This window comes from Taudactylus pleione, unplaced genomic scaffold (assembly GCF_031769625.1).
Source record: "Taudactylus pleione unplaced genomic scaffold, aTauple2 ptg000242l, whole genome shotgun sequence".
Taxonomy (NCBI): domain Eukaryota; kingdom Metazoa; phylum Chordata; class Amphibia; order Anura; family Myobatrachidae; genus Taudactylus; species Taudactylus pleione.
In genome coordinates this window covers 10,337,454-10,349,591 of record NW_028284644.1, presented here as the reverse complement: position 1 = coordinate 10,349,591, position 12,138 = coordinate 10,337,454, and the positions used below count along the sequence as shown (strand labels likewise).

Genomic DNA, 12,138 nt, shown 5'->3' with positions numbered 1-12,138 from the left:
CTTAATGCTGCACTTAATTCTTCCTTGAGAATGAACATGGTTTGTCTAGTTCACCATGCTAAAATATATATTAACCATCTTTCTTAACAAAAAGCTCACAGCAGGGACTGTATAACTGAAAGTGTCATTCCTGTCAGGAGCACCCAGTTTTATATATTTGAGAGCTGTGTGACATTTATGGCACTCATTGCTGTTGGGAGTGTATACTATATTTATAGTTTTACAGCAGCAAGTGGTATAGTTTGACAGACGTGGTCCGCCATTGCTGAAAGTTGCAGGATTTTCTAGCTTCTTTGCTTTAGTTAAGTGGTGGAGGGTACATCCCACTTTCTCCTTCATCCACTAGGGGACACTGGAGTTCAAGATAGTGGGGTATAGACGGTGGTAGAGCAGAGCCTGGCACTTTAAATAATCTAGAAGTGTGACTGGCTCCTCCCCCTCTATGCCCCATCAGCCCCAGTTTTTAGAATGTGCCCGAGAGAGCTGGTCGCACATCAGGCTGTCTCCAGCCTTTCTCATATTTAGTTATTATTACAAGCACTGAGGACAGGCAGGCTGCATACTGTGGCAGTCTGCCTGCTACGTGGGAGCCGCCGGGAAGGGCACCACACGGCTACTGCAGCCTGTGTCCGGTGACCCTAAGGAGGGGGCACACATAATGGAGTCATCCGACCCTGCGAGGACCCGCCACTGCTGACACCGGCATGTGTCTGGGTTCCACGCCGCCCCCTCAACCCAGCATCCCGGCCGCAGCAGTCCGAAAATATGACCACTGCTCCTGATTAGCAGGATCAGTGGACGTTAGCTGGGCTCAGTGACATGCCGCTAGCGGTCACTGTTGAGCCCGCCATTTCAGCGGTGCCATTTGTAACAGAGCGTCTGTGGCTCAGCGTTAAGGCGGGTTCTCCCCCCTCAGTGCTCTGCACTGCAGCGAGGTCAATGCAGCGCTGACAGGCCGCAGTCCGGGTCCTCCTCCCCAGATGGGGAGCAGGAGGGGTAGCTGCGGTAGGCGCGCTAAACACCCGCCACTAGCAGGAGCTTCCCTGTACAAATAATTGTAGCTGCGCCGATGCTTGTAATGTAGAAGCTCCGGCGACGGCATTGACGGGGGCACGTGGACACCGCTTCAGTGCATGCACCACGCACCCTAACAGCCGTTCAGCGGCTGTCTGTAATCACCGCGCCAGTGCTTAAAAGAACACCGGCGCCGGGTTGATCTTCTGCGCGCCGTTAGACGCCGCTACAGCGCGCCTGTCTACCTGCAATGTCCCTCCTCTTGTTACAGGAGGAGACGCTGCACCGCGGATTATAGAACCACGGCTTGCGAGTCAGGTCTCTGGTTAGGGGAGTGGTGCGATGATAGCTGGAGAGTCTCCGTTGCACCGTGCACCCTCTTGCCCTGTATTCCCCAGTACAGTCTATGTGCCCCAGGCAGCAAGTGCAAAGAATCATCTTAAGCACCGCGCGGAGGCCCGACATTCTCCATAACAGGAGCGCTGCGTCTGCCTTTTCAAAGGGCGAGCTAGTATACGCAGCTGAGGCACAGTCAAAGCTACAGCAGACCTGCTGGACATAGAGCAGCGTGGTTCTGCTATCATTGTTCTATAACACAGATAATGGTTGACATGACTGCCTTTCAGCGCTGACGTTGTGGGCTCAGATCCCACCGCAGCCCTTGCTGTGTGGAGTTTGTGTGTACTCCCTGTGCTTGCAGCACTACCTGAGGTTTCATAGTGTAGTGGTTATCACATCTGCTTTACAGGCAGCAGGTCCTGGGTTCAGTCCCCAGTGAAACCACCAAATAGCTATTAGCAGCTCTCATCTAAACTCAGGAGGAGACGCTGCATCCCGCAGCTCCTGGCGGGGCTGAGCAGGCTTCCCTATTGGCTAGTCTATAGCATAGGGCTAATAGCCTTAACGTTATACCAAATGCAGCTCCCCAATGTAGCGATGTATGACCGTCACACCCTGCCATAGCAGCCTACGACCGCCTGGGAATACCGGGAACTGTAGACCTAGAACAACATCAGTGCTCCCATGAACCCTCTCCAGTCTAGCAGGAGAGAGGTTCAGTTAATGAGTGGTTTTGCATCAGGAGCCTTGAATGCTTCCGCTTTATGCAAAACCAGTCGGGGACAGCGCGCTGCTAAAATATCCTGCCCCTACGCAGTAGCAGAATGACGGCCACATGCGGCACATCTCCCTGAGTGGAGGTAAGCCACGTGTGTGTATGTGTGTACATATATGTGGGTGTATGTATATGAATACATATATATATTTCTACTTCAGGGTCCATAGGGGGTCCACAGGGTTGACCTTGGGGTTATAGCTGGAACAGGATCCATGGGCACCACACAGTTAAGCTTTTAGCTCCCAGGATGCACTTGGGTCCTCCTCTATACCCCGCCCCCGAGCCACAGGCACCTCAGTGTAAGCTGGTGCCCGGCCGGAGTCGGTCACCGCGCAGGGGGGCTGCAGGAGCAGCCCCCAGAAGCTTTTTATTTTAAGTTAAATTTTATTTATTTTTAATCTATTTTTACTACAGACGGCAGCGAAGGGCTGTCTGTACAGACGCCCACGCTGCCGCTCTGATCCCCGACTGGCGCCGCGACGCCAGTACTGATCTGGGGATCGCGGCGGGAGGACAGAGTCCGTACTAGCCGGACTCTGTCTACCTCCCAGGACTGCTGCCGGAGTCGCCGGGGATTCAGGTAAGCCGCGCGTCGCTGGCTAGCGGCGGCGCGCGGAATGCCTTAAATGCAGTCCTTTAGCCTCCGGTCCGGGGGACAGACCGGAGGCTGCTGGCAGTGGCGGCGGGCCCCCCCATAACCCGTGGGACCACTAGACCACCAGGGATAAAGGGGCAAGCGGGAAGCCAGCATCCCTGGGGTTATGGCCAGCCAGGGGAGGAAGCCTTCCCTGTTTAGCGGCTCCTCCCCTCAGCTCAGCGCGCCTTTCAGCACGCAGTCTGGCGTCGCTGAGCTGCAGCTACTCGGCCACTCCTCCTCTGAGGTCTCCAGCGGCCATTTTCCCAGTGGCAGCGCAGATCTCAGGGAGCACGCGGACCGGTCCCCCTGTGTACCTCTCCCCTGATTAAGGACAGCGTACACAGCACTATAGCCCTCCCAGACACTGAATCTGGGCAGGTTGATTGTAGTGTAAAGGTGCAGTGAGTATTATTTCTCTGCATGGTATGTGACTTTTTGCTAGTGCTGCCTGTCTGTGCTTATTTTCCGCTTACTGTCAGCTTATACCTATCCCTTTACTTCTCCTACAAGCCCTGCAGGTGTGTGGGGGAGGGGCGTTTCTACTGACCTCACTTATATAGATCACGTATTTGTGAGGTCCGTCACATACAGTTGTGTGCTACTCAGTGCCATATTGTGGGCTGTTGTTCAGCACACCGGTGAGTGCGTTTTACTTCTACCCTGGTGCCGGATATATAATATATTCTGTCATGTCAGACGAGGAGGTTGAGCGCTCAGTGGCTCCGGTGTTGGCCTCCTGCGGACGCTGTTCTGCAGGAGTAGATAGGGAGGATTTGTCACAGGATGGCCTGTGTAGTCGATGTCAGGTGGCTCCTGGCCCATCCAGACCTTCTCTGGCGCAGGAACCACCGTGGGCGATGTTTTCTCAAGTGCTGGTGTCTATTGCGGACCGTCTGTCGGTCCCGACTGCTCTCCCTACTAGGGCAGTGCCCCAGCCGACCATCCCCCATTCCCCGGGTGTCCCGCAGTTATTGCGGAGTCCTCCTGGGTCTCAATCAGTTGGTCCCTATGCGGGGTTGCCTATGTATATACAGGCTTCCCCTGTGCCGCAGCAGCCTGTGGTACCTTTTCAGGCCCCTATGGCGACGCCTCCACCATGGGTGGATGTGCTCTCCAACTCCGTGCAAAATTTGGCGGCCGCTTCCTCGGCTTTTCAGTCAATGTTGCAGACTGACATGCCTTCTAGGATTTCTAAACGCCCACTCATGACACGGGCTGCTCAGGTATCGGACTCAGAGGGTTCCTCAGATGATGGGGAGGTCCCTGATGACACTGACTCAGACGCCTCGGTCCAGGAAATGGATACCAAGTCGTCCATTAATGTGCGAGCACTAGTTAGGGCGGTGCGAGCTATTCTTCTTATAGAGGATGAGGCACCGGTTCCTAGGTCGAAGTTTCCTAGTTTCAAAAAAACTAAGGTGGCTTCTGCGGTGTTTCCCCTGTCGGATCAGTTGACGGATCATATGGCGGTAGCTTGGCAGGCGCCCAGTAAGAGATTCCTTCCTCAGAAGCGGTTGGCTTCTAATTACCCCTTCCCTGAGGCACATTGTAAAAAATGGGAAACTCCACCGGCGGTGGATTCCCATGTCACCCGTTTAACTCGGGGCGCCACCTTACCATTACCGTCGATATCCTCGCTGAAGGATCCCACGGACAGGAAAGTTGAGACTTGCTTAAAGTCTATTTACTCCCTCTCCGGGGCGGTGGCCCGACCGTCCATGGCCATTTCCTGGGTGGCCAAGGCCATTGAGGGATGGGCCAATGCATTGGAAGATACCTTCCCGGACGACGCTCCGGATGTCCAGCGGGCGTTGTTGGGACAAATGAGGGACGCCGCTTCTTACATTGGAGAAGCTTCTTTAGATGCTAGTCTGCTGACCTCGCGGGTATCGGCTGCAGCGGTGTCTGCCCGCCGATCCTTATGGTTGCGGTCCTGGAGAGCGGACTCTGATTCAAAGAAAGGTCTGGAGGCCTTACCTTTCAATGGGGAATTACTATTTGGTCCGGACTTGGACAAAATAGTGGACACCCTGGCTAAATCCAAGTCGGCCTTCCTCCCTTCGGCGGCACTGCCTGCTAAGGTTCGGAGTTCGGCTTTTCGTTCCTTTCGGGTTCAGGGTAAGGCGAAAGGTCAGTCCTTCCCGAGACAGTCTGCGAGTAAGACTGCCTCTAAACCCAAGAAGCAAGCCTGGAGTGCTCGGCGCCCTTCTTCCAAGCAGGAAGATAAACCTGCGGCCTGATGGGACGGGCCTCCCTCTGGGGGACCTCAGAGTGGGAGGCCGACTTCTTCTATTTGCCCAGTGCTGGCACAATACCACCACGGATGCCTGGGTTCGAGAAGTGGTCTCCCAGGGGTACGCCCTGTCTTTTCGGCACAGACCACCCCACCAGTTTTTCTGCACAAGTCCTTCTCAGAACAAGACCAAGGCGTTACAGGTTCAGGAGGCTATAGAGTCCTTGCTGAAAGCAGGGGTCATTGTTCCCGTTCCTCTATCACAACGAGGGACGGGGTATTATTCGTCTCTGTTTCTGGTGCAGAAACCCAATGGTTCTCATCGCCCTATCCTCAACTTGAAGTCTCTGAACAAATTCCTCAGAGTTCCCAAGTTCAGGATGGAAACGTTACGTTCCATCATTCTGGCGATGGAACCGGGGGATTACATGGTGTCCCTGGACATCCAGGACGCCTACCTCCATGTTCCGATAGCATCTTCACACCAGCGGTATCTGAGGTTCGCTATCCTTCAACACCACTATCAGTTCCGGGCGCTACCCTTTGGTCTCTCCACGGCACCGAGGGTGTTCACGAAGATTATGGCGGTCATGGCCGCACATCTTCGGAACCAGAATGTACGGCTGCTGCCGTACCTGGACGACCTCCTGTTGCTGGCGAGCTCCCCGGAGGTACTGCTTCAACATCTCCACCTGACGATCGCTTGCCTGCAAGCACACGGGTGGTTGATAAATTGGAAAAAGTCCTCTCTGATTCCATCACAGCGGATGGTTCATTTGGGAGCCCTGCTGGATTCGCGTCAGCAAAGGATCTTCCTGACTCCGGAGAAGGTCGCCTCACTACAGCTGCGGATACACAGTTGCCTGAGCAGTTGCCGCCTGTCGGTCCATTCGGCTATGAGAGTTCTGGGGTCCATGGTGTCGACATTCGACATGGTGGAATTTGCCCAGTTCCATTCCCGGCCCCTGCAGGGGCTGATTCTATCAGAATGGAACGGGTTACCTCACCGGATCCGCTCTCAGGTGCTGGTGTTGTCTCCGGACGTTCGGCTATCTTTGGCTTGGTGGCTTCAGACAGCTCATCTGGTCGAGGGGCGCCCATTTTGGATCCCGGACTGGGTCCTGCTCACGACGGATGCCAGTCTCCGGGGTTGGGGGGCAGTGACCGGCTCTTTGTCGCTTCAGGGTCGTTGGTCAGCGGAAGAAGCACTTCTCCCCATCAACATCCTGGAACTGCGGGCAGTATACAAGGCCCTGCAGTCGTCCGGCCCCGCTCTTCACGGAAGGGCGGTACAGGTGCAGTCCGACAACGCCACCACGGTGGCGTATATCAATCACCAAGGCGGAACTCGCAGTCAGGCAGCGATGTCGGAGGTGTCTCGTATCCTGTCTTGGGCGGAGGGTCACATTCCAGCGATCTCGGCGGTCTTCATCCCCGGAGTCCTCAATTGGGAGGCGGACTTCCTCAGCCGTCACGACGTGCATCCCGGGGAATGGTCGCTTCACCCAGAGGTGTTTCAGCTACTCGTGGACAGGTGGGGACTGCCGGAGCTGGACTTGATGGCCTCCCGTCACAATCACAAGTTGCCCGTTTACGGGTCAAGGACAAGAGACGCAGGTGCAAGTCTGGTGGACGCGCTATCGGTGACATGGACGTTTCACCTGGCGTATCTGTTTCCTCCGATATCCCTGCTTCCTCGGGTTCTGCGGAAATTCAAGCAGGACGGCGGCATGCTCGTGCTGGTAGCTCCGGCGTGGCCCAGACGTCCTTGGTACTCCGATCTCAGGAGCCTCTCCATCGACGCTCCGTACCTTCTTCCTCAACGTCGGGACCTGTTGTCTCAGGGGCCCTGCCTTTACCCGGATCTGGGTCGGCTGTCTTTGACGGCGTGGCTCTTGAGACAGCCGTCTTGAGGTCTCGGGGCTTCTCCAGTTCGGTTATTGGTACGATGCTCAGGGCACGCAAGCCTGCTTCAGCACGGATTTATCACAGAGTGTGGCACACTTACTTTCAGTGGTGTGAGTCCAGACTTTATGATCCTCAGGTGTTCCGAGTTTCTAGGATCTTGGAATTTCTTCAGTCAGGATTGGATCTCGGCTTACGCCTTGCATCTCTGAAGGTTCATGTGTCCGCCTTGTCCGTGTGGTTTCAACGGCGGATTGCAATACTACCAGACGTTCACACCTTTTTCCAAGGTGTTCTCAGGATCCAGCCTCCCTTTGTGCCTCCTGTGGCTCCTTGGGACTTGGCGGTGGTGCTACGGGTCCTGCAGGGTCCTCCGTTTGAGCCTCTTGAGGCGGTGGAGCTCAAGTGGCTGACATTTAAGACGGTTTTTCTCCTGGCAATTGCTTTGGCCAGGAGGGTGTCTGAATTGGGGGGCTTTCCTGTCGCCCTCCTTTCCTGATTTTTCACCAGGACAGAGCGGTGCTCCGCACTCGTCCTGAGTTTTTGCCCAAAGTGGTCTCGAAGTTCCATATTAATCAGGAACTTGTTGTGCCAGCTTTTCAGTCCCCTGATCTTTCAGCTGGTGAGACTTCCTTAGATGTGGTCCGGGCGCTTAGAATTTATGTAGACCGGACGGCTTCGGTTAGGAAGTCTGATTCCTTGTTTATCCTCTTTGGTTTTCACAAGAGGGGTTGGCCTGCCAACAAACAAACGTTAGCCCGTTGGCTTCGTTCCGTTATTTGTGAGGCTTATGCACAGGAGGGCTTACCTGTGCCAGCCTCTGTTAAGGCTCATTCCACTCGTTCTGTGGGTCCCTCTTGGGCTGCTAGACGTGGCGCTTCTGCTGTTCAGCTGTGTAGGGCGGCCACTTGGTCTTCAATTCAAACGTTTTTGAGGTTCTATGCGTTTGACACCTTTGCCTCTCAGGATGCATCCTTTGGGCGCCGGGTACTCCTTTCAGCACAGGAGCGTCCCCGCCCTTAGTTGGACTGCTTTGGGACATCCCCAAGGTCAACCCTGTGGACCCCCTATGGACCCTGAAGTAGAAAACAAGAGATATGGTAAGAACTTACCTTTGTTATCTCTGTTTCTACGAAGTCCATAGGGTCCACAGGGCGCCCGCCCTGACGCACCTGGCTTCAAATGGGCTGTGTGGCTGGTCACCGGTTTTCCGTCTCCTATTGCTGTGAGTATGGTTTCTTGTGTGTTCCAGTCTTCCTTCTCTCTGTTCCATATTCTCCTCCGGCCTAGGCTGCTTACCAACTGAGGTGCCTGTGGCTCGGGGGCGGGGTATAGAGGAGGACCCAAGTGCATCCTGGGAGCTAAAAGCTTAACTGTGTGGTGCCCATGGATCCTGTTCCAGCTATAACCCCAAGGTCAACCCTGTGGACCCTATGGACTTCGTAGAAACAGAGATAACAAAGGTAAGTTCTTACCATATCTCTTGTTATTTGTATGAGGTACGCGTATCCATATGTGGATATCGCTTCTTAGCCTTACCATAAGAGCAGAGGTAGGATCTGTTCTTATCAGTTTTATGTCGGATACCTAGCATATTGAAAGAAGGAGGCTGCGATTGGTTGCTGGCTCTCCTGATGCGCTAGTTGGTACAATAACTCCGCTTTACACTATCTCTCCTTGGGGTTTGAGTTGTGTGTGTGTGTGTTTGTGTGTGCGTGTGTATGTGTATATTCATATATATATTTCTACTTCAGGGTCCACAGGGTGACCTTGGGGTATAGCTGGATCCTGGATCCTCGGGCACCACGGAGTTAAAGCTTCCAGCTGCTCCCAGGATGCACTTGGGTCCAACCTCCCCTATACTCCGCGCCCGAGCCACAGGCACCTCAGTTTATGATGGTGCCCGGCCGGAGTCGGGTCACCCTGCGGGGGGGGGCTGCAGGAGCAGCCCCCTAAGGCTTTTTATGTTAACTTAGTTTAATTTTTTTACTATAGTTTTTTTCTCCAGAGCGGCAGCGATGGGCTGTCTGTACAGACGCCCACGCTGCCGCTCCTTCTCCCTGCTGGGGCCGCGGCGCCAGTACTGCACTGGGGATCGCGGCGGGGGAAGCCAGAGTCTGTACTAGCCGGACTCTGGTTTCCCTCGGGACTGCTGCCGGAAGACATTGGGGAGATTAAGGTAAGCCGCGCACCGCTGATTAGCGGCGGTGCGCGTGGTTCCTTGTAAATGCAGTCCCATGCCCCCGGTCTAGGGGATAGACCGTGGGCGCTAGCGGTGGCGGCGGGCCCCCCCCTCCAGCGGAGGCATACCCCGCCAGACCACTAGACCACCAGGGTAAATTATGCGGCAAGCGGGATTCCGGCAACCCGGGGGTTAAATATGCTAGCCAGGGGAGGAAGCCTTCCCTGTCTAGCGGCTCCTCCCCTCAGCTCAGCGCGCCTTTCAGCACGGAGTCTGGCGTCGCTGAGCTGCAGATACTCGGCCACTCCTCCTCTGAGGTCTCCAGCAGCCATTTTCTCTGTGGCAGTGCGGATACTCTCAGGGAGCACGCGGACCGGTCCCCCTGTGTACCTCTCCCCTGCAAAAGGACAGTGTACACAGCACTATAGCCCTCCCAGACACTGAATCTGGGCAGGTTGATTGTAGTGGAAAGGTGCAGTGAGTATATCTTCCTGCATGGTATGTGACTTTTGCTAGTGCTGCCTGTCTGTGCTAATTTCTACTTACTGTCAGCCTATACCTATCCCTTTCCTTCTCCTACAAGCCCTACAGGTGTGCGGGGGAAGGGTGTTTCTACTGACTTCACTTATATAAATCACGTATTTGTGAGGTCCGTCACATACAGTTGTGTGCTACACAGTACCATATTGTGGGCTGTTGTTCAGCACACTGGTGAGTGCGCACGTTTTCTTCCTAAGTCATGTCTGAGGAGGAAATTGAGCACTCCGGGGCTCCGGTATTGTTCTCCTGCAGGCGCTGTTCTGCAGGAGTGGATAGGGAGGATTTGTCACAGGACGGCCTGTGCGGACGGTGCCAGGCGCTCCCTGGTTTGTCTAAACCTCCCATGTCGCAGGAGCCACCATGGGCGATGTTTTCCCAGGTGCTGGTGTCCATCGCGGACCGTCTGTCGGTCCCGACTGCCACCCCTACTAGGGCGTTGCCCCTGCCTGCCATCCCCCATTCCCCGGGTGTCCCACAATTATTGCAGACTCTCCCGGGGTCTCAGCCTGTTGGTCCCTATGCGGGGTTGCCAATGTATATTCAGTCCACCCCTGTGGCACAGCAGGCTGTGGTGCCGTTTCAGGCTCCTGTGGCAGCTCCTCCACCCTGGGTGGATGCGCTTTCCCACACTGTCCTAGATTTGGCGGCAGCATCTTCGGCTTTTCAGTCGATGTTGCGCAGTGACGTGCCCTCCAGGGCGTCTAAACGCTCAGTCATGGCGCAGGCTGCGCATCTTTCGGATTCTGAGGGGTCCTCGGATGATGGTGAGGTGCAGGATGACTCAGCCTCAGATGCCTCAGTCCAGGAGGTAGACACTAAGTCTTCCATCAATGTGCGGGCTCTGGTTAAGGCGGTGCGGGCCATTCTTCTGATTGAGGATGAGGCACCCGCTCCCAAGTCGAGGTATCCTAGTTTTAAAAAAGCTAAGGTTACTTCTGCAGCGTTCCCCTTGTCTGATCAGTTGACTGATCACATGGCGGTGGCCTGGCAGACACCCAGTAAGCGTTTCCTGCCACAGAAACGCTTGGTGTCCAATTATCCATTCCCGGAAGCGCATTGTAAGAAATGGGAAACTCCGCCTGCAGTCGATTCCCATGTAACACGCCTCATCAGGAGTGCTACTTTGCCGTTGCCGTCTATATCCTCGCTGAAGGATCCTACGGACAGGAAGGTGGAGACTTGTCTAAAGTCTATTTATTCTCTCTCAGGGGCTGTAGCCCGGCCGTCCATGGCCATCTCCTGGGTGGCCAAGGCCATTGAGGGGTGGGCCAACGCCTTGGAGGACACGTTTACGGATGAAGCTCCGGACGTCCAGAGGGCGTTGTTAGGACAGATGAGAGACGCCGCCTCCTACATTGGAGAAGCATCGTTGGATGCTAGCCTGTTGACCTCTAGGGTTTCGGCGGCAGCAGTGTCTGCTCGTAGATCCTTGTGGTTGCGGTCTTGGAGAGCAGATGCGGATTCAAAGAATGGCTTGGAGGCCTTACCTTTTAATGGAGAATTACTATTTGGTCCGGACCTGGACAAAATAGTAGATACCCTGGCAAAATCCAAGTCAGCCTTCCTCCCTTCAGCTACTACACCTGCTAAGGTCCGGAGCTCGGCCTTTCTTTCCTTTCGGGTTCAGGGCAAGGCAAAGGGTCAGTCCTTCCCGAGGCAGTCCGCACCCAAGACCGCCTCAAAGCCAAAGAAGCAAGCCTGGAGTGCTAGGCGCCCTTCTTCCAAGCAAGAAGATAAGCCTTCTGCGTGATGGGACGGGCCTCCCTCCGGGGGACCCCAGAGTGGGAGGCCGACTTCTTCAATTCGCCCAGTGCTGGCACAATACCACCACGGATGCCTGGGTGCGAGAAGTGGTCTCCCAGGGGTACGCCCTGTCTTTTCGGCACAGGCCGCCTGGCCAGTTTTTTTACACAAGTCCTCAGGACAAAACCAAGGCCTTGCAGGTTCAGGAAGCCATAGAGGCCTTGCTGACGGCGGGGGTCATTATACCCGTGCCACAGTCTCAACGTGGGATGGGGTATTACTCTACGCTGTTTCTGGTACAGAAACCCAATGGCTCTCATCGCCCCATCCTCAATTTGAAGTCCCTGAACAGGTTTCTCAGGGTTCCCAAATTCAGGATGGAAACTTTGCGTTCCATCATTCTGGCGATGGAACCAGGGGACTATATGGTCTCCCTGGATATCCAGGACGCCTACCTCCATGTGCCTATAGCAACATCGCACCAACGGTTTCTGCGGTTTGCTATTCTCCACAACCAATTCAAGGCTCTACCCTTTGGTCTCTCCACGGCACCAAGGGTATTTACCAAGGTGATGGCGGTCATGGCGGCTCATCTTCGTAGCCAGGGAATACGGTTGCTACCGTATCTAGACCACCTCCTCTTGCTGGCAAGCTCCCCGGAGGTACTGATCCAGCATCTCCACCTGACGGTCGCTTGTCTACAGGCGCACGGCTGGTTGATCAACTGGAAGAAGTCCTCCCTCATCCCATCACAGCGGATGGTTCAT

The 12,138-nt window shown here is 55.0% G+C and overlaps 1 protein-coding gene and 1 non-coding gene across 3 annotated transcripts in view; both read left to right on the top strand.

The window, feature by feature from the left end:
* Nucleotides 1-12,138, top strand: part of LEMD1 (LEM domain containing 1) — a 150,437-nt gene that overhangs the window by 90,316 nt on the left and 47,983 nt on the right. The window lies entirely within an intron of this gene.
* TRNAV-UAC (transfer RNA valine (anticodon UAC)) lies at nucleotides 1,725-1,797 on the top strand. The gene has a single exon. It is a non-coding gene; the product is annotated as a tRNA-Val (tRNA).